Source organism: Lepisosteus platostomus, chromosome 9, assembly GCF_059453375.1.
Source record: "Lepisosteus platostomus isolate fLepPlt1 chromosome 9, fLepPlt1.hap1, whole genome shotgun sequence".
In the NCBI taxonomy this organism is placed as follows: Eukaryota; Metazoa; Chordata; class Actinopteri; order Semionotiformes; family Lepisosteidae; genus Lepisosteus; species Lepisosteus platostomus.
In genome coordinates this window covers 55,234,714-55,257,094 of record NC_142619.1, presented here as the reverse complement: position 1 = coordinate 55,257,094, position 22,381 = coordinate 55,234,714, and the positions used below count along the sequence as shown (strand labels likewise).

At 38.7% G+C, this 22,381-nt stretch overlaps 1 protein-coding gene across 21 annotated transcripts in view; it reads right to left on the bottom strand.

Moving 5' to 3' along the window:
* plekha5 (pleckstrin homology domain containing A5) overlaps positions 1 to 22,381 on the bottom strand; it is a 172,190-nt gene that overhangs the window by 91,652 nt on the left and 58,157 nt on the right. Inside the window, exon 1 of one of the 21 annotated variants that reach the window (XM_088645690.1) lies at positions 12,752 to 12,952. The exons of 19 other annotated variants lie outside the window; for them this stretch is intronic. The gene's annotated coding sequence lies outside the window, so the exon portion shown is untranslated. Of the gene's footprint in view, positions 1 to 12,751; positions 12,953 to 22,381 lie in introns of those variants that run through there. One more of the 21 variants, XM_088645687.1, reaches the window with a different exon arrangement.

Sequence of the window (22,381 nt, the reverse complement as noted above, 5' to 3'; positions counted from 1 at the left end):
GATTCGTGTGCCTTTAAAACACTTGCCATATACAGCACATTCATGGAAAAGATCACAACAGGCCCCAGAAATAGCGACAGTGTTAAGAGCATGAAAAACATTCGTTTAACAAGACCAGGATATACAGACGTCGCAGACAAGATTTTGACCACAGGGCAAAGCACTAATGCTAGGGCACAAGTGATAGCACCCAATTATCAAGAAAAAACTCAGAGCAAAGTGTTATTTATACTGTAATGTGACTTTGGATCCATGTTTTGTGCAAGGTTTCAGCACTAGCTGCAGTGTTTGGCACAACCTTTGATGTGTGGGCCCATTAACATTTCCTTGTTAAGCGATTTTGTTGATGATGTTAACTAAAAAGCGTTGGCGTTTCGGATTTGCTTAAAAGAGGCATACCAGCATTTTGTCAGGGAAAACGGACCATGTCAGAGTAATCCAGAAAATATGAAGCAAATGACAAAACTAATCAGTCAAACAAAACAACTGGAAAGAAAGATATATATAGTATGAAAATATTACGTAAATCTATACATCTGAAATTTGATATTGAGACAATACCTGAGCATCAAGAGGAGAAAAGCTGGAGATATCCTATTGGAGGTTTCTGAACCAGTCTCTTTTATAAATATCAGATCAGGATTGAATAATGTTTCTCTGACTTAATAAGGAAAGGACGCTGCAGGCAGATACTAAGGGAGACACAGGAAGATTAAGAAATATGAAAGGTAACTTCAGCACAATCCTATTCCTTTCAGAAAGCTTAGCCTATCTCGACAGGATTTTCATCATTGAATCTTTCCACCACATATTCCTGGGAAAGGCTGCAGCAAGCCAGACACAAGGCGAGACAGCACCTTGGATGGGTTGCCAGTCCATCGTAGGGCACAGGGACAGTCAAGAAACAGGAAGTAAATTATCCAACATGGCTTTGGAAGGCAGAAGATACCCAGAGCACACAGCAAAACGCACTTTGGGAGGTACAGGCACCAAACTCCACACAAAAGGCTCCCCGGTCCAGAATCAAACCCAAAACTGGGAGATAGACATGCTTATCATCTTGTTACTCTAACACCCATCCTTGTTGCAACTGCTTTCATACATGTATAGATACAAGCGCCGATTCAAAATCCACCTTCACATTAACGGTGCACCTAGTACTAGTAAAACAGCATTTTATTAGGTAACAGCTGTCAACACTAAACGTTCATTACAACCAAGAGAGATACTTGGTGTTTGGGGAAGTGACGTGGCATGTCGAAACTTCAGCCAACATAAACACGCTACTAACACTGAAAACATAAATGTGCTTGAATTATAAAAGGCAGTCAAATAATTATAACTAATAATAGCAATGACGTTTTGTTGTGAGTATCCGATATGGAGTCCGCCATATCGCTGGTTCCCTTGCCCGCACCCTCCACAGCAGAAACTCAGGCTCCTGTGGCCATTCCTTTCAGCGTCTTCGTTGGATCTGCACTCTAGCTTCATGATTTGCCAACAGTGTCTACTAACTTTAAATGGAGAACTCCAAGAACACTTTTCTACAAGGATTTTTCAAATTCCCCCCTTCATAGGTGCTGAAAGCCCAGCGAATGGCCTCTTTAAAGGTGACATTAATGACCCACAACTGACCAGCGGATTTCACCTCCCACTCCATTTCATTTTTCTCTGTTGAGTGTTTTTTGCTGGGAGTTTGTTTGAGATCACTCCAGCGGTGCTACAGTTTCAACGATCAGGCCCTGCAACTCCATCATCTACTGGACACAAAGCTATTGCTCCTGCTGCATGCGGTAGCCTGTTTAAAATAGCATAAGGCAATATCTTCCATCAGCTATCACCATTTTAGTATGCAAGAGTAAGCAACTTTCTGATGACTTAGACAACGTAGTAAAAACATGAACCATGAAAACATATTTCTTAAGAAAGTACTACATTTAAAGTGTGGCATCTTATACTTCAACATGAGTCCTGCTATAAATTTAGAAGGGAGTAGTCGGCAAGAGTAACGATTTGAATAAACGAAGGACAGAGAATCTCACAGCGACTGTAAAAGCTAATTATAATAATGATAATCTTTCTGTGTTCTTAAATTACTGACCGTTTTTGTTCTTTGTAAGTCATCAAGTACTGTCCAAAGGATTTTTTTTTCTTTACCGTGTTCTCAGCAACAAGCAAGGGTACAGTCTTAAAAAAGCACTTTCTATTTGGGGACAAAACCATTAATCCACTTTACAGCTGACAAAGTGAAAAATAAAGACCCATTAAAACCCACATACAAGCAAAGCCTTGCACATTCATACTTACAGACCTTGTCAGCTACACTCTAGAAAACATCAGTCTGAACATCCCTCTAAAAGTGCCAACAACCCAGAGGACGTACACAGAGCTTTCTTTAAATTTTCATGGTTTATAGATGCTGAATATATTAAGCTACAGTATGCGTTAAAAATGCTTAGTGGCCATTTTATAAAAAGACAGAAAGAAATGATAATTTTCCCTTTCCTACGACATTAGAAAAATGTGAACTGAATAGAAAACAAAGTCCCATCCCTCCTTCAGACGCAAAGGTCACAGGAAAAAACAAAACAAAATCCATGTTAGGATACAAAAAAAGCAGGATCATTTTTCTTTCCTGTAGGAAACTGATCTACAGCAAATCTATATGCAAAACATTACATCGGGATCCATTTCTCATACAGAATGCGATACAAAAAAGTGCCACTTTGAAACAAAGTCTGACTTTGGGGACTTACAAACCCTGTATATAGTAGAAATGAGGGATTCTTTCGACATCACACAAAGGCACATTAAGACACTTGCCTGTAAGGAAAACAAGAATGGACATCCTTGACAAAATTCATAGATCAGCTATTTATTATTTCCCACAGTAAATGGTGAAACAAAAACAGTATTTGACTGCCAAAGCTATGAGGGCAATCAATTAATTCATTCATTCTCTTAAGTGCCAAGACACTCAAGAGAATCCTGTGGAAAAAAATGCACTACTGCTTTAGGGTCAACAAAAATAACTGCACATTTGAGATCAACAGGCAATCGATTTTCCCATCTCTTCCTAAAGAATAGTAATAGCAGTTTCCTTCAAGAAAAAAAGAGGACACGAGAAGGTATGAGATAAGTAATATGGACAGCATTTCAACACTCATTGACACTCACACCCATCTAATTTCATTTATTTGTCAGGAAGTCTAGAAGTTGATGATGTATTCAAGCTTGGATGAAAAGGTGTACAAATACAGTGTCATTGTGCATTCTAACACAGAACAGTGAAGTGAAGAGAATGCATTAAAAATAAGACATTTGCTACAGGAGTTTCCCTATAAAGACTAACACATAGTAAGGCACAAACGGTAAAGATTTAATAGTACATTTCCCACGTTTTTTCACTATTTTATAATGATAATTTCAAAGTCCTATTATCAGTCATCTGTTTAATTGTCTATTCTTTTGGGTTTGTTTTAGGTTTAAACCTGATGTTGCAAAAAAGATGTAAGTAAAATACGCCGCTTAAAGAAAGAGAAAGAAAAAGAAAAACCCATTCCTAAATAGCAGCATTTGGAATACAGTAATAAACTACCAAAAACCACAGTTATTAGAAATGTTTAGTTTTAAAAATAACGTGAAATGTGTCCAATATAGTCATGTCCACTTGAAATGCAATCAAATTATTAATCTGCTAATTATTCATTTTAAGGTATCTTTTCACCCAGAAAAAAATATAAATGCACACTTCGATCTTGAATAAACATCATTAATTTTTGTTGGGGGGGGGGGGGTATTTACTCTATTATTTGCTAGTATTTGCTCTAGGGTTCCTAGTTCTCCCAGTCTTGGTCCTGGTAGCCACAGTGCTTTCTGACTCTCTGGACTCTCAATATCATTATTTGTTGACACAGATGATTCTGCAACTGCTTTAAGGTCTTAAACAGATAGAAATGTAAGGTTATCTTGAAAATCCGTGTAACACACAGTGATGCTTATCCACCCAGAACGACCACTGGCATTTATCAGAGTCAGTTAAATGTCCAATGTGTAGAGCTGTGCAGAACTATAGTGATGGCAGGGGAAAATGCACAATGCTTTAATCTGAGTAAATAGCATCCCATTTCCAAGTCAGACTTTTTGGACATGAAAATATTAGACCATTAATTTAATTTAATGTTGATTTCCTGCTGTGTATGTTGATAATTTTATAATTACAAAAAATACACAAATAAAAGTATTAAGGGAATAATCATTTTTAATTTATCTTATCTTCACAAAAGCTGCCCAAGTGTATTTGGGACATGATTTCAAGAGCACTGCAAAAAGTATAATAGTCAAAACTGAGAACATAGGGTGCTGAAAAGCCACAAAAAAAACTAAGAACAGCTCACTCTGTACCATACAGAAGACATGCACTTCATAAAGGACTGGAGAACAGCAGAACAAATCTTAACAGATTTAAACAGAGGAAAGGGTGCAAAAGTAATATTTATCTCAGCAGTCACCCAGAGAACATTTTAGAATTTCAAGGTTTGGAACATACCAGGAGATGCAGGTAAGAGGAAAGGAAAGATTTTTTTAATAAAATAAACACGACAAAATCTCCTTGTATATGTACGCATGTAAAACAAAGATGCTTTATCTTGCATTATTAAACTTCAGTAATTGCATGAAGTCTGACACTGCTGATCAGAGGAATTCTACATACTTGGAAAATTCTAACCTCACTCCAAATTTTGTTGGAGGTTTGCTAAAAAAGTTGGGCAATCAGAAGAGGCCATTCAGCCCATCCTTTCCTACAACTGATTAAAGAACAAGACAACTTGACTTGGGTGTTGTATCTATTTTCATTAGTGAATAATTTCCCAAAGCTTTCTGTGACCATGTGATAACCCCTCTTTTGATAACTCCAGAAAACCTCTTTACAAGAGATTTGATGGGCTTGAGGGATTATTTTGTTCAGTTTCATAAACATGTTGACAACATTAAACAGTTGCATGAGCCACACTTCATCTACGTGCTGAAGAAATTAACTCCATTTCTGGTCCCATTTAAAACCAACATAACTGTTTTTTTGTTCTCCAATAACTGAGAATCTCTAAATGCGTACCACATTAATCAAAAGCAACCTGTCACCGAATTCCTCACCATCAGATAATGCGTATCCTTTGCATCGCAGCACTAAAACACGGATGATTAAGGCAGAAATGAACATTCCATACTGATTTTATCTGCAACAGTGTCCATGTGCACATCTGCTAGGAGTAACAAAAACACAGAGATATTATGATCATAGAAAGGATTAAACATATCTAATAACCCTTGGGCAAGAAAACATCACTGACAGAAGCTGTAGCAAGTTCTGAAAAAAACATGTCTTGTCTGGAGACTTCCCAGGCTCTTCTGATGTGTTTAAAATAATTGGTGCCAACAAATCATTCTTCTTAGGAGGCCCAACAATATCGGGGAAACTTCTCAGAACTACATGTAGATGCTACAAAGTACCTGTGCAGGTACCCGGTACAAACCGGGTCAGACTGTCATGCTTAATGCAACAGACTATGTCAAGTTCTCCTCACCAGCTATCTGAAACGATCACTTAATTGAAATCCACCACATGCTCCGCCGGTCCTGTTCCCACTGTCACGCTTTGTTTATTTTCTACAATCACTGTCCCACGACATCAACGAATAAAACAGCTTCCTCAGCCCTTAAACTTGCAGTTATTCTCCCCCGTTAAAAAAAAAAGAGGCGCTCAGAATTAGAAGCAATGTTGATTGTGTCAACTTTAGTTTGACTATGGATGGTGTTAGAAGCAGGTCAGCTACCTAGGACCAGAACCTTGGTATCATCTTTCATCTGTAGACAGATTAATTGGTGGAACAGTACACTGCAAATGTCAGACTTTATTTTGGGTTTGATTTTAGCAGGTCACCCTATTTCATAGCTGACTATTAATGGAGGATATTTATATCACAGCAAATGGGAGTCAATGTGCAGGGAAATACACAAGAGGTAGGCTTTGTGCAACATAGCCACCATGAGGACAATAATACACATCTTTTTATTATATGTTTGGTAAAAGAAACAAAAGCATCACTAGTTTGCTATGTAGATGTAGGTATTATTATTGTAATGAATTAAATGGAAATGTCCAATCCAGTGCGATATCTGGTCGACACTTTATGTTCACTATATCTCAATGCAGGGATTAATTTAAGATGCAACTGTCATAGCAACAAATAATGCTAACAGCACTGGGAGGTCACTACACACCCAGAGTAACTGCTCTATTGATATTTTACATAAACCTTCACCTGCAGCTTCACCAGGAATAATTTAGGGCCGACACTTTGCAAACGTGATAATGCTTCTACCACTTGCAATGCATGACATTGCCCAGTGTTTTACTTGGCACAGTTGGTAAAAAAAAATGGTTTGTTTTGAACATTTTCTATGGGCATAAGTCAAAGCTTTCTCATCAAAAATACATTGGTGCTTATTTCCTTTGGGCCCTACTCTTGGGGCAGGAAAAGATTGGATTTTAACAGCGCACATGAAACATAAAACCATGTAAAGGAGATTAGGGGGAGGGGGGGAATCTAAAATCAAACCATTAAGCAGGGTATACTAATGACCGTTTAGGTTCACCAAAGAGCCTTTACCCTTCTGGACATATGTCATGAACTCATGATTGCTTCCCCTGGGAATCTTCAAGCAATAAGACGCTATGGCTCATGAGAGTAGCTGAAAGCTTGAGTAAATACAGTAGCAGACTGCAGCACACAGAGGATCATAATTGTGTGCAGTGGCTGCAGTACAATTTGTGAACATACAAATTAGACACTTAAAATCAATAGCCTGTGTCTCAGATTTGTTTTGTTTTCTTGCTAGAGTAGACGGATTAATTGTTGGAATAATACACTGCTTTGAAAAAAAAAGTTAATTTAACCCATTTTGGTACTGTATACAGGATTCATCCCACTCGTAATAAGTGGGCATAAAAGGGATTAATCCAGTTTTCTTCCATGTTCTAATCTACCGCTTCTCCCACCAATCTGAAAAGAACAATATAAGAAACTGCACTGCCACAAATTCCAGGAGGGTCTGCCAGCAGTTTGATTGCTTCTACAGAACCCTTTACCTTATATACTATATTGTAACTCAATGAAAAGTTACAGTTCCCAACAGAAGGATTTCGGGTGTTTAAAAATCAGAAAATGATAAAAAAATAAAACCAACTGAATTGCCTGAACGTTGGCTCGGCAGAGAGAGCAGGGTTATTGAACAGTGAAGCGCATCTCAATGTACCCTGATCATGCTATCGAGGGACGTATGAACTGTACGATATGAAGCTGAATGCCTTCTCGCATGATCGAGACATGGATCGCACTGAATGCTTTACCTTGCTGTCAAAGACAATCAAGCTGCAGAATGCGATAATGTAAAAATGATGATGCTGGTCCTGTCAAGCTGAAGCCCACTTTACATTTCAAACAAGGAGAGAGAACTCCCGCTTGACGAATAACATATTTTCCCTCTTCTTCATTTTTATTTTTTAGCCAGCTAGCTTATCCAGTAATACAACAAAGAATGTGTTCTTGGGGTGGTCATATTGACTCATGTTCTACAAGCCTGATTCCGTATCAGTATGATTCTTCGTAAGCCCTCCCTGTCTGTGCTGGTTTTGAATTAGTGGTGCTCTGACAGCCAGGACTGTGCAATCTCCTTCCTCTTCTCATGAATACGGAACTAGTTTATTGTGTATAAATTAAAGTGCTAATAAGGCACTTAAAAGGAAATTAAAATCTTGGTTCCCACCATTTGTTTCCTAAATAGGATGCTGTTTAAGTATTAAGAAAATGCAGACCTGCATATTAAATACAACACTCTTGTCATTTTTAAAATCCCACTGCTGTAGCTATTCATCAACACAGCAAGCAAGACACTAGCAAACGCTCCCTCCAAACTTGAACCAATTTAGTTCTTTAATGCTTCTAGGCTCCAGAAAGCTCATTCAAGCAATGCAATAAAGCTGAGAAGAGCACACTGAAAATTGCCACTGTGTTCAAGCGTGATCAATTTTAAAACCGCAAAAGCCCAGTGCACTTGTGTCTTGTTACCATTGAAACACACAAACGTTACAAGAATTATAAAAATATGAAAAGGAGTCCTGTAGATTACATAACTTTCTAAAAACAAATTCACAATGATTCATACCCTGTAAATGTTGAAAATGAACGCTGAAAATGTAATCTGCTGTTTTGTGATGTGGAGGTTTCGTAAAACTGCCAAGTTTCTAGAAGCTTCTGAAAGCCACCTTTAAGTTGGCTACTAAAGGAAGCTGAACATAAAAGCCAAACGCACAGTACAGTACCACGCCATCATCAGAGAGGTCTGAACTGACTGAAGATCTAACATGAAAGATTATCAATCTCAACAACCGGAGCGGTAGCTATGAAAGTTTCAACTGTGGTGTGTCTCAAAGAGTCCTCAGCTAAACCGACTGTCGCCATCTCATTATGAAGGGGTGTAAGAAAGTTTTTGCCAAATGTGAAAGGTGATGTTTTTATTCTTCACAGAAGAGATGACAACAGATTTATTCCACACCAGGGTTAGTTTCCATCCTTTTTCCCTGGTGTCCTACTGGAGATATACTGTAGGTTTAGGGGCTATAAAAAGTATTCACCCCTTTTGGCATTTTCCACTAGACAAAGAAATGGAGAAACTATGGCACAATGGTGAATTTATGATGGAACTGACAGTGCCCCAGGGGATATTCAAAGCCTTTGAAATCTTCTTGCATATTTTCCCTGAACGGTACAGTACTTTTCGGTAACCTTCTATTAGATTTGGATTGAATGTTCTTTGATCTTCGTGATGAAACTTTAGTTTGGAAATGCACTAATCAACTGTGGGACCTCTCACAGACAGGTGTACTATTTTTTTTAATTGTACACAAGTGGACTCCAATCAAATAATTACGTGAAGTGAAGACAACTGATTGTACCAGGGTTTAACAATGCAATAATAATAATAATAATAATAATAATAATAATAATAATATTTGCTTACACTTTATATAGCACTTATATAGTGGACACTCCACTCAAAGCACTTTACAGGTAATGGGGATCCCCTCCACCACCACCACCAGTGTGCAGCCCCACCTGGATGATGCGACAGCAGCCATAGTGCACCAGAATGCTCCCCACACACCAGCTCTCAGTGGGGAGGAGAGCAGAGTGACGAAGCCAGTTCAGAGAAAGGGGATTATTAGGAGGCCATGATTGGTAAGGGCCAATGGGAAATTTGGCCAGGACGCCGGGGTTACACCCCTACTCTTTTCGAGAAACGCCCTGGGATTTTTAATGACCACAGAAAGTCAGGACCTTGGTTTTACATCTCATCCGAAGGACAGTGCCTGTTTACAGTATCGTGTCCCCATCACTATACTGGGGCATTAGGACCCACATGGACCACAGGGTGAGCACCCCCTGCTGGCCCCACTAACACCTCTTCCAGAAGCATCCTTAGTTTTTCCCAGGAGGTCTCCCATCCAGGTACTGACCAGACTCACACCTACTGAGCTTCAGTGGTCTGCCAGTTGTGAGTTGCAGAGTGATATGGCTGCTAGCTACGGTATGTACAGTATCTTAGCAAAAGGTGTGAAAACTTATGGAATCAGTCATTGTCTGTTATTTGTAATTCAAAAAACCTTCAGTTTTTTTTTTAAATCTGACGTTACAGAGTATTTTGTGTTAATCAGTTTTATGAATTTCAACTTATTCCTTGATGTAAGAATATAAATTATGAAAAGCGCCAAAAGGGGTTAATACTTTTTATAGCCCCCGGAACTGAGGAACAATTAGATTACAAAGTTTAACATGATAATCTAAACCTAGTGTCACAAAGTAGAAGCTTGATAATAAATGGACATGCATCATACCCAAATACTACAGGGTGCTATAGTTTCATTATCCCTGGAGTGTTAAAGCTCTAGCACTGCATTGTGAATGACTGACCTGTAGTATTCTGTATGATCCTGATCCAGAATACTACAGGTGGTTGAAACAGTGCTGCACCAGGTTTCCTACACGAATGACTGAAGAAAATAATCTCAGGCCAATGCATATTTCTGAGTTACTCATTTTTGCTACATTTCTTTTTCTTATATAATACAGAAAAGCCCAGTATGGCAATAGATTACCACTAGACCAACTCCCTCAATGACCACTCCACCTTTTCACTTAGGGAAAGATTTAAAAAGATATTCCCAGAATAGAACAAAAAGATTTATAGAAACCAGCTTCATTATGGTATTTCTGAATAAATCATCACATTAACGATAGACCTACATCAGCAGTTACTTAAGCTAAACATAAGTACTTTATATACTTTTAGAAAAACGTTTACAACAGTGAAGCAATGAAAAGGAAGAAAAAAAACAAAGCATTTTTAACAAACAAAGCATCATTGCCTTAAATCAAAAACCCTTTTTTCTGCAAAGCTCTGTCTTCACAAAACCCATTGATTTTCATATGTCAATGTTTTCATTATCAAGCTGTCTTGAAAATAAGGAATTGCCCATAGAGAATGACAAACAAGCACATGACTGGTGGAAGTAAATTTATTAAGGTCACTGTCAGAGCGAAGTATTTACTGGTACTGTAAGCTCTGTGAGGAGAGATTGTGTTGTCTTGAAAACCCTGCCCTCAGCATCTGTTTCAGGAAAGCAGGATATCCACTTTAGATTAAAGGACTGGTAAAACATTAATGGCATTCATTTTTCAACAAACCGTGCGTGTTCTTTTACAGAGGCTAAACGTTGGACCCATAACACTGGGTCTTATATCATGGCACAAAAATGGCATTTTAGAGTGAGCATATAACTACCTCCAACTCTCCCCCATCACCGAGACATGTAACATTGTAAGTGAAACCTCCGAAGGCTGGTTTATAGCTTTTCACAATATATGATGGGAAATGCCTGTTCCATTTCAATGGATTCTATAGAACATCAGTCTAGAAGGAAAGGCGATGAAAGGATATCATACATATGGCCTTGTCTTCCTCAGAAACAGTACCAATCATTTAAACATGAACTTCATATTAAGCTCGGGACTGAAATGTGGCAAGAGGGCAGGATATCTATGCCAACTCTACCAACACACGTCCTGAAATAGCTACATGTACAACTAAAATGTGCAGTGCAAATTGAAAATTTACCACTGAAACATGACAAACCATCCTGAGAGATATGACAATAATCTGGATTTATCCCCACACCATTCGCTAGATGAGTACATATTTACTAGAGTCCAGTTTTGTCTCTTTTTTCAGAAACCCAGATATTCACATCACCCACCACATTTGGTCTCCTGAACAAAAACCGTAGAAGTGCCACATTACTTCACCAGATATGGCTCCACCTCTTACCCCCTTTGGTATTTTATACCAACCAAGAAGGAACACTTTATACTGTTCCCTTTGAATAATTAAAATGATTTTTCTGCTGAGCCTTAAAAGAATAAAATGGTAAAGTTTTAATGGTAAAAACAAATAGGAGACATTTTAAAAATGAAAAGTCTGGGTTTTTAATTTTATTTAAGCCGCCTCTAATTTATCTAATGCGAGTCAAATCTTTGATAAACATCTTAACTCACCTGAACTCATTGCTCAAAACTGATTAATAACATCCCAAACTATTGTAAATCCCAGTGCTCATGCAGGAACTCATTTTCTGAAACCATTTTCTTTTTGAACAACCTACAACATAAGTAGAGATGCATTGTAATTACATCCACTTTCCAGGGAGAACAATACAAACCTATTAAAAGCATTTACACAATCTGGAAAACTGCATGGTTAAATACCTGTTACGCAACACGTAAAACTGCACTCATTTTTTCTCCATGCGCTCCAGAAATCTCCTGTCAGTTCTTTTCAACCAGCAGTAAAAGACAAGAGGTTGAATCTCCATTGACTTATTGCAGATACTAAGGACTGAAACAGCGACGGCGGTGACTTTGGAAATGACTTTGAAAATAAAAATGAGAAACTTCTATCACCTGTTGGAGAAAATTGAAATGGCATCAGCTACGTACACGTTTGAAAAGCAGAAAGATATTTATGTAAATCTACTAAAGATAAATCACACATGACATTTTTTCCCATTAAAACAACAGAAATCAAGGTCAACGTAAAATCAGAAATCCTAAAATATCTACCAAAAAGAGAAAAAAGACCCCTATATATATATATATTTATATTCAATGAATCAGAATTGATAAAATGCCTTCGAGGATTATTCTACTTATTAAAGTACAGTACTATATTCATGACCTTTTTAAAGTCTGTAAGCAAGATAGTAAGACAGATCCATTTAATTTGACATAAACGGAGTACATTTAATTTACAAATATTATACCACTCCCAGCTCCTGTACAGGCACAAACAGAATGTGCACAGAAATGAATTTGGATGCATTTAAATGTCTTCCATGCCATCCAATGCACCGGGCGTTAAAACCAGCTCCACAGTACAGTACCTGCTCCTGGAGCCCACTTTCTGTCAAGGCACTTGACTATTTAAAAAAGCCAGGACAACCCTTCATGACAGTGCAAGCCCAGTGGGGCTCTCTAAAAGCTGTCCAGCAGAAAACTTTAACCCAACAACTGCAGCGAACTGAATACAATAATGTGCCTCGGCTTGGTAAACGAGAAAAAAAAAAGATCCCCCTTACCGTCAGCAGCTCCAGCAGAGATCCAGTCACTCTGTCAGAGCTAAAGAACTGAGCATCATTTCCAAAGCTACTGGCTCCCCTGATAAATCACATGCCTTCCTCTATAATGATGACAAAAGGGCAGGTTCTGATCTCTTCCTCCTTGGCTCAATGACAGCCTCGCAAGCCGAGAGGAGTGAAGGATGCTGCTGCAATCTCAATGAAGCCTAGGTGCTCTGTTGTGAGCATGCTCAGTAACCAATTAAAAGAGCTATAGCTTCATCTTTGCATGTAATGGCCTACTTCTTGCAATCCGATAGGGGTGCAAAATCCAATCTGAAATCATTAACTAGAGCAATAAACAAATCTGAACCCCGGTGATAGATATTGATCTCTCCTCCATGGCTTTTCTGAGGACATCTGCTGGACTGATGTTGCGTGTAATAATTTGTCCTGTTCTATTTATTTAACATCCGTAGGCGGTGGTCACAGGGCTTACAGCAAGCATCTCTGTTTTAAAATTCTAGCTGAACCAGAAAGTATGGCGAGATGCGATGAGAAAATAAGTGGGTCAAAGCGTCCAGAAAAACAAGGCTATGAAAATCTATGAAGATTGAAAGATGAACAATTTTATAACAGTCTATATATTTATGTGTAATAATGTTTATTTTACTTTCTGAAATATTCAGACATCAGGAATCAACAGGGTTAATCTTGTCAGGTTCGAAATGTAGAACATTTTCACCTCTAGACTTCTAGTTCAATCCCAGGGAAAGTCAAAATACTTGAAAGCTGATTCTGTCAGATGGGAAGAGAAAAGGAGAACACGGAAACAGTGTAATATGAGCTATAAAAGTATTTACTAAGGACAAAACACAACTAGCACTTTAAATGTCACTTGTGTAGCTCAAATACTGAATTAAAAGAGACTGGAAATTGCTCTCATTTCTATGCAACATACTGTAGTGCTGAGAAAGCAGACTCACACTGATGACAGGCTACATCTCCCAGATGACAACACCATCTAACAATAGCTAGCTCTTGGAGGCCTTGATTAATATGAAGTTCAGCCATATTAAAATGAGCATCCCAAAATGTCATTTCTGCACCCACAGAATAAAAAGTCTTCTTTTGCAAGGTCATACCCATGAGGTACAGCAGGAAGCTAATACCACACCAGATACAACAGCTGCACTTTTACTGTTGCTGTTTTACATTTCACTTTGTCTCTCACATCATACTGTACATGTCATTTCTTCATGTCAGCTCTGTTCCTTTTTAATACAGCAGACTTCTGTAATAAATCAATATATGAAAGAAACATTTCCATGATATACTAGTCCAAGAAATTTCAGGTTTTACAAAGTGCAGGATTTTGAACCCAAGCCAAGAACATGTGCTGAGAAAGCATGCTTATGCCAGCCTGCTTAAAGCATAACATTCACTACGTTGATGTTTCAAGCAACACTCAGACCATCCCCAGGTCTACAGCTTTGCAGAAAAGTTACTAACTAATCTAGGGATTACACTAAAGATGAAGGAAAAGTATGTTTCTCTCCTGTATGTTTTTCCAGCAGCACCAAACACCTTATCCTGGAAAGCAGTGTTACCACCTTGCAGACAGACAGTCAACTCACAGGTCAGTACTGGGATTACCAAGGATTCTCCAAGGAATACCAGCTGTAAGTGGTGCTGAAAGACCAGTAGGTGGTGCTCTTCCCACCAGAACCCAGCACTCCAGTGTGGTGACACTGTGCTTTTTAGCCGAGATGTTACACTGAGGTTCTGAGTAGTCATTTAAATCATTTAATTTGTAGTCATCAATGCATGACCATATGGCACTGCCTGGAAGAGCAAGGGGCGGCACATTTCTTGCAGAATTACTTTCAGTTTAACAGCAGCCTTAAAATGATCATCCTGTCCCATTATCATCAGTGATTCAAGCTGTATAGTCATCCTCGATACAAATAAAGCCCAACAATCAAACCTTAAATGCAAAACATACATATGACCTTGAAAAACAAATTAATATATAGGAATGAGTAATCCCTTTAAGACAAGCGATGATAGTTAGCTAAGGCTTGACTCAATATATACATCATACTTTCAAATTTTCAAAAGCTATAAATGCTGAAACAGCTACTGTCATTAGTAAAAAACTACAATGAATAATGGAGGCATCACCTCTCTGTAATGTTTTTGTATATTTTGTTTTAAAAATATTCATGAAACATATATAAATATAAAAAATTAAAATTAACTAAAAAGAATACGTCTGGGCAGAAAGACCCTGACACACTGCAACAGCTGTCTGAAGATAGCTCTTATCCCATATCAAATTCAGCCAGAGCTCAAGCCTTCATCACCACTGTTATTTAATGAAGACGCCCAGCTTCCACGCAGGAGTTTGCCGGCCCGTTTCTGATGGCATACATTCTGGAAAAGTCATTACTGTGGATCTGCCATGGGCAACATTACCTCAGCCCTCATGCATTTGACATCCGATTGTTTCCATAGCGACCGGTTACTACACAACCTTATCGCGCAGGAATAAACCACAAAATCTGAAGTCCGTCAGGGAGCGGAGGAGAGACGGAAAAGCGAGGCTGTGAAACTAATCCCCGGACAGCGGCGTAGCCACCCCTGCGCCTCGTCCTCCAGCTCGAAACCCCAAAGAAAACGACCTCAGCAGGACCGCGCCGAGATTCAGAGCCGCGCCGCTGTATTCACAACCAACAATTCAGTTCCTCTCGAGAACAGTGCATCTGAAGAGTGTACCGCCTGCGCAGGCTTACACTGCAAAGCTCTGGCTGCTCTGCTCTACTCTACTCCAGCAGCAGGAAGGGGTAGTGGGAAACATCAGGCCTCTGCTGTTGTGCACAGTACCACATGCACTGTATTTAGTTCGGCAGGAATGCACTCAGAGACACAGGTAGGGAGGCAAACTGATAGAAACTGCAAAAAAGTGTTTTTAAAAAAATCAATCAATTAAAAAAGACCACCAATAGTTTCCACAAATCCAGCTGTTTTTAACTCAAGCAGCCATAAATACCTTCAACTTAGTTCCAGTCACACCCCTTATAAAGACAAGGTAGGCGGCCAGCTGCTTCGTGTGATGGGAACTGCTAGTAAAACGGAAGAAGAAGCCATGAAGTCCAGCGCTTCCTTCTCACCATGTCCGGGCTCCACTGCTTATAGAGCATAAAACTCTCACGGGCAAAATAAACTTCAAAATCAAACAGTATATTAAAAAGGAACTACAGAAAAAGAAAAGAGGCTGGTGAAACGGGATGATTCAAGTCATCAGCATGTTGATATTTTATTGATATGTTTCGAACATCTTTTTAAAAAAAAAAAGGCTTCGCGGTCTGGAGCAAGTGGATCAATCTGTTCCACCCAGCAGGTTTCAAACGTGAACTTAAAAAATGCCCTTCTCTTCACTTGGTTTCTTTAAAGGTGGTCCCACCTGTTTAAAACCATAGCTAATAAACACCCTCCCACTACCAGGAGCGTACTCAGTGCCTATCCACGCCGCAAAGTGGAGAGGCCGTGGCTCAGGACAAAGGGAATAAAACGGCGACAAACGGACAGCTGGGTACCGAGCCAGCACTGCTTAGTAGCCTGGGGCTTGCGCTGTACGTCGCTGCCTTACACAAACAGATTGAGAGGCTTACATTACACACCCTGTGAAAACACAACCCTCTCTCCACACGCCCCACTCACTGGGCTTCATCGTGCCCCTCCCTGCTGCTGCAGTACATGCAGCGCGACTTGCGTTACTGCTCATCTACAAAATCTTACAAATTCAGAGGACACTAACTTGATTCATTATAAAGAATAAAAACTCTGCCCGTTTATTTTTTTAACATAACCGTACACTAAAAAAAGAACAGCGACTGTACCTCTTATAAGGTATGAGAACATTCACAAACGAGAGGAAGCTGTTTTGTCGGTCTAGCTTGTTTGGTTTGAGCAGCTCATAAAATGATCCGATGATCTCATCCAGTCATTTCTTAAAAAAGCCAGGGTATCAGCTTTAACAACGTAGCTTGTTTCAGCACCCACAACTCATTGTTTAAAGAAGAGCATCCTTTTAAAATGTACAGTAATACAGCACTTGTGTCCGATGGTGAATGTTTCAGTGGACTGAAGGGTTGACTTTGAATGTCTGAATTCGATCCTCTCAGTCTTTTTTCACAACTAAAAAGATTTATTTTTATATCATTGCAGATCATTCTTTTTACATCTTAAGAGTATCTGGTTAACCTTTCTTTGGACTGCTACCAGAGTAGCCATATCATTTTTGGTATCATGGTAATCAATACTGCATGTAATATTGTGAATTAACTACTGGATAATTTTAACACAACATCCATTAATTTCATTTTACACTTATTAACTTAGCTATATATCCCAATAATATTTGCTTTTTTTCCATATTGTCAAGAAGATGTAAATGATGCACCAACATAAACGCCTAAAAAAAAGTTTCTCACACATAGCTCCTGAAGCTTGACGTTTGTAATCTATATTTTTCCATTTATGTTTTTTATTTATCTGCATTAAGCAGAGAAAGCATGGCCAGGGATTCACCCAATCTTCAATTTGGTCCCCATGTCCTTTCTTTTACAATGTCTAGAGAGTTTGTTAATCTTTCTAATTTGACATCCACTGTGAACTTGACTAATTTATGAACTACCCTAATCAAGATCATCAATACAGCCATGGACCTAATACGTCAACTGGAAATTGCATTCTACCATTGTTTCCATCTTTGGAAAGGAGATAAACTACAAAACAAATCACCAAAGAGATATCTTACTTCTTAGCTTGACGGTTAGGGACATTGAAACACAGAGGCACGTGTGATACCAGCAGGACTTCAAGTCACACAATCCATCATTTAGGAAGAAATGGCAGATCAACAGAAAGGAAAAAGTGTGACACCTATTCCTAATCTCAGCATACTTTGTAAAAAGCATTTTAATGTTCTGACTCAAACAGCACCCTGTGCATCAATTTATCTGATTGTGCAATCCACTACAGCACCTCTTAAGACCAGCTCAGTCTGATGAGAGATCAGATAACCAAGTTCTGGAAGATCTGATGTCTATTGAGACTATAAATCAATGAAGCATTAATACTGAAAGTACAGGAAGGGCAATTAGAAGAAAGTGGGCAGGTTGTCTTCATGACACGTTATCTTTATAACCAAATATACAGCCGTACAGCTTTTATAAAGATGGATTTGCACATGCACAGCCTGATTAAGGTGAGTGACAGGAAGAAGGCAGCCAGTTCCCTGCCAGAAATGCGAGTGTATGTGCTAACAGTGAAACTGAGAGAGACAGCACTGAAAGACAGGCAGCAGTGTTGAGCTGCAGTCAGGCCCGTGGACACCTAACAAAGATCTCAGGTTTGTATCCCAGGTTTGCCGGGGCTCTTGTAACCTTCAATTGGAATTGCTTCATTAAAATTTCCATCTGTGTAGATGGAAGCAGAGTAGCTAAAACGGATATAAATGCAGTACAAATCTATAAAACTCAGCTAAATAATTAATTTCACATACCTTGTTCAAATTGCATCTACAGAATCTGACTAAATAAAAATAAAATGATAAGTTACATTTATCAAACATCATTTTATATACAGAAGTATTTTAAAAATGTCTAAACTTAAGAGATCGCACTTTATGATTTAGGCCACAGGGAAACTGACCTTTACTTTAGAAGAACAGAACAGATGATGTACACAAAGTACACCACAGCCTACTTCTCATGCTGTAGCTCACAGACTTCTGCTTTAGCACACTGCTTGCTTTCTGAAACTCCTGCTCCACCCCATCTATGCACAAACACTTAGGGATTACCCTATCTGAAGCCCATAGACTGGAACACAATAAACTATAATGAGATTATGCAATGGTAGAAACTTTCTACCAGGAGGATATTTAAATATTTTGTCTATCTTAACTGGACTGAGAGCTTAAAACTTAGTGCTAATTACTTTGAATAGTCATGGAAAGCTTAGGGTAAGGAAGCTACAGACCACCTACTGACCATTTTTATCAATATGCTGATAAGAGTATATAGCCAGCCAGGGGATTCATGAGAGAATAAACTCACAGGGTCCACATTCAATACCATATTGGAAGGAAAAAAGGAAAGGCAATGAAATATTAATGCTGCTTTAGAGCAGGTACTAGTACTACACCTTAAGCCTAGTCACAGCCAGGAGCAAGAGCTCTTTTGCACTGAACCAAACATCAAGCACTTTTTACATGCACTAAATTTGTTTGAACTTTGCATCTTTATTTTAGAAAAAACCCTGTATCTTAACTGTATTGTTATTTCTATTGAGTGTACTTTCTGCAATGGAACTGTTACAATAACATGCGGGACTAAATTATTAGCCCCCTGCTCTTTTACAGGCAGATCCAAACAACAGAGGCTGTGGTGCCAGTCGGAGCAAAAACTAAACCTGCTGCTGCCCCAAGTCTCTTGCGTGATTCCAATTTAAGCCGCCTCTCTTGCAGAGGTCCAGAGGTTTGGTTCCTCTCCTCTGTCTCTGTCTGATTGGTGATCTCTTAAGACTCGTCCCTGTTCCCATTATATCAAGTGCAAGAATGAACCCACTAGAAAATCTGCCAGTGGAAGGTGCTGAAAGTTTAGCCACAATGCTTTAGGCTTCGGTTTACCAGGCCTGCTGTGCGAACACTGAGATGTTGTTTTTATTGTGGGCTTGGGAATATATTTCAAGACTGTACTAATATTACTTCCTCCTAACTAGGCCAGATAGCCTATGTGAATCATCACACACCTGTAAAGGGAAGAAAAAGTCTATTACTGTACTTTATGTGACAAGAAGACCAAAACTATTCAAGAATATTTTTCAAGCAAAACAGCACTGCTTTGCATCTATCATCTTACTGTACAGATTACTCATTTAAAGTATTTTATAAATCTTAACAAATCTGTAAACTCAGTTAACCTATGGCTTGAATGTTTCCTAAAAAAACCCGATTCTGGCTAAATTGTTCCCGCCATTGAGTTTCTTGACTTCTTCAGAGCCTGCGGAGATGTTGGGGGAATTAACAGACCATCTGCGTTGGTGTGATTTGTTGAGCGGTTGTGAATTTAAAAAAGAAAGCAGACTACGGGGGTGCGCTGGAATGAATAGGCCCCCTGCTGCAGAATGCTTAATGTCAGGGGTTAGTCTTCGACCAGAAATGAAAGCAGATAAAACTCTCCCTTATTCCATCAGATAGTCTCTGCAAGCTACTGTGAGCCTATTCATCAGTTGTCAAATCCAGTTACGTGGGGGGGCTGCAATTTCTCCCCACAACTGCTCAACAAATCAAGCCATTAGCCTGTTAAAGTGAATCTCCAGAGCAGATCTTTCCCTTTTAAACTTTTTTTGAACTCTTATTTACCCAAACCGCAAATAAAAAAAACAAACACTAGCTCTCAGGTAATGTTAAGAGAAAGCTAGATTGGGCTCCGGACAATTCCCACGTAGGAAACGTTTATCTGGTCATTTCGCATGGTTGATTACAAATGACAGCCAAATGAAATGCCGTGTTGAATCGCAATGTCATGCCCCGAGCACTGGAAAGCAAAGAACTTTTCTGGTTACATTTTCTGTGCTATTGTGATCCCCAAATGAGCAGTGTAAGGCTAATAAAATTACTTATACAACTTAACATGTATAAAATAACGAACCCCAAGCATTATACAGTATAATGCATGTTTCTACACTATACATGGATTGCTGCTTCCATTTCTTTTTAAATAGTTCAATTCCCATTCCCATTCACCACTATTGGAATTCAGTAGGTTGGAAGGAATTAGTTTGCCTTGATGGGTGGTGGGGTGAAGGGAGGATTATCTATGCATGTCCTACCGTATTGTGCACTGTTCACTGCTTTTAAAAGTAAAAACACTGGTCACAAACCAAATATTCCAATGCCCCCTAAACGTATAACAGTATAGATCTGACAGCCCTCTTCAAAAGACTACTGGAAATGAAAAATTACCATTGATGGAAGCTGAAAAAGAAAACACAGCAAACCCAAGAAAAACTCTCGACGGTCCGTATGTCGTGTTTCACATCACGAGCTTACACAAGTGATCATTGTAGCATTCAAACATCTTTAAAGAAAATATTCTGAAGCCCTAAACTTTAGTTATCAGGTCTGTAATACAGCTTCATCACCATAATACAACACTGTAACTATAACACAGAATCTCAGCCATAGTTCAATTTGTATTTTCATCTTTTTCAGCACATTGAAGGAATATAATGCATATATACACTATGCCAAAAAGTGTAAATGAGCCACAATTGTTTAGTAATTCTTAAACTCACATACTGTATTATCATCATACTTTAGACTTTTAAACTAGAATAGTTCTTACCTGAAAAGCCACTAATGACCACTTGGGTAAAAACAGACAAATCAAATCAACTACTTTCGCAATATTTCTTTTAAATATACCCAAACTCATGGCGATAAAATTAACCCAGCAGCAAAATCTTAATTCATTATTTAATTATGCCACAAATAGACATCCAAGCAGATCAGAAGCACAAACAAAAGAACAAAACTCAAACTATAAATACCTTAATAACCCATATAATTTATACTGTGTTATGCGAGTTTCTCACGTTCAACACTGATTGACTACAGCTTGAGAATGTCATCCGCCAGTTTCCTGAACCTGGGTATGCGCTCCAGAAACATCACTGGGTTTGCTTGGTCCAGATCCCACAACCTTTGTGTAAAGGTAATTGTACCTCCTGTTCTGGTTTTAAATACTTTCTTCTTGTGTTCTTTGGTTTCACTGTTAATTCCCTAAATGCCCACAGGGCTGCCATGATCTCCAAATCTGGGGATTTTGAAACAGGTCCTCTCAACAGTTTAACGCTGTTCAAGACTAAATCGGTTCAGACTGTCAGTGTAGGACATTAGTGTTGTACACAATCTTCTAAAGGAAGTGCATTGTACAATCTTTACATAACAAATGTCCATTGAAATACAACACTTTATTTTAACACCGCCTTTTTATTGCTTTCCCAAACGCCAGTCTTTCACAGGTAGCTTCTTCAAGCTCAATGCTTCTCATTCTAGATCTTGCCTATGGTTTGTTTCTGCCATCTGCATTTAACACTTCTTTACATTAAACCTCATTTGCCAGGTGTTCACCTAGTTTCAATTGTAAACTTCCTTTGAAACTTCTACAGTGTGCAAACACCTATTCTGGTATCATCTGAAAATTGCATGTGCTTCTAATTATACCAGAATCCAGGTCATTAATACTTTTCTTCTTAATTTGTATCAACACAGACTCAGTACAATTAATGTGGTTCTGCACAGCTGTCAGAAGTCTCATTGACACACACATACTGTATATAGAAACATTCACTTTTGTGTGGAATGCTGGTATTTATTCAATACACACAATTTGACTGCCGTTTCTACAGAGTACAATTATCAAGTGGAATTTAGTCTTGATGCTTCTGCTGCACAAATTAAAACTGTCCTAGTGCAAAAAGCCTTTGTGAATATGAGCTCAGAAGATAAAAGGGTAAACCTGTTAAAGACTGCCCTCAGCTGGCCACACAACATAGCATCTGGGCAAATCATGCAAA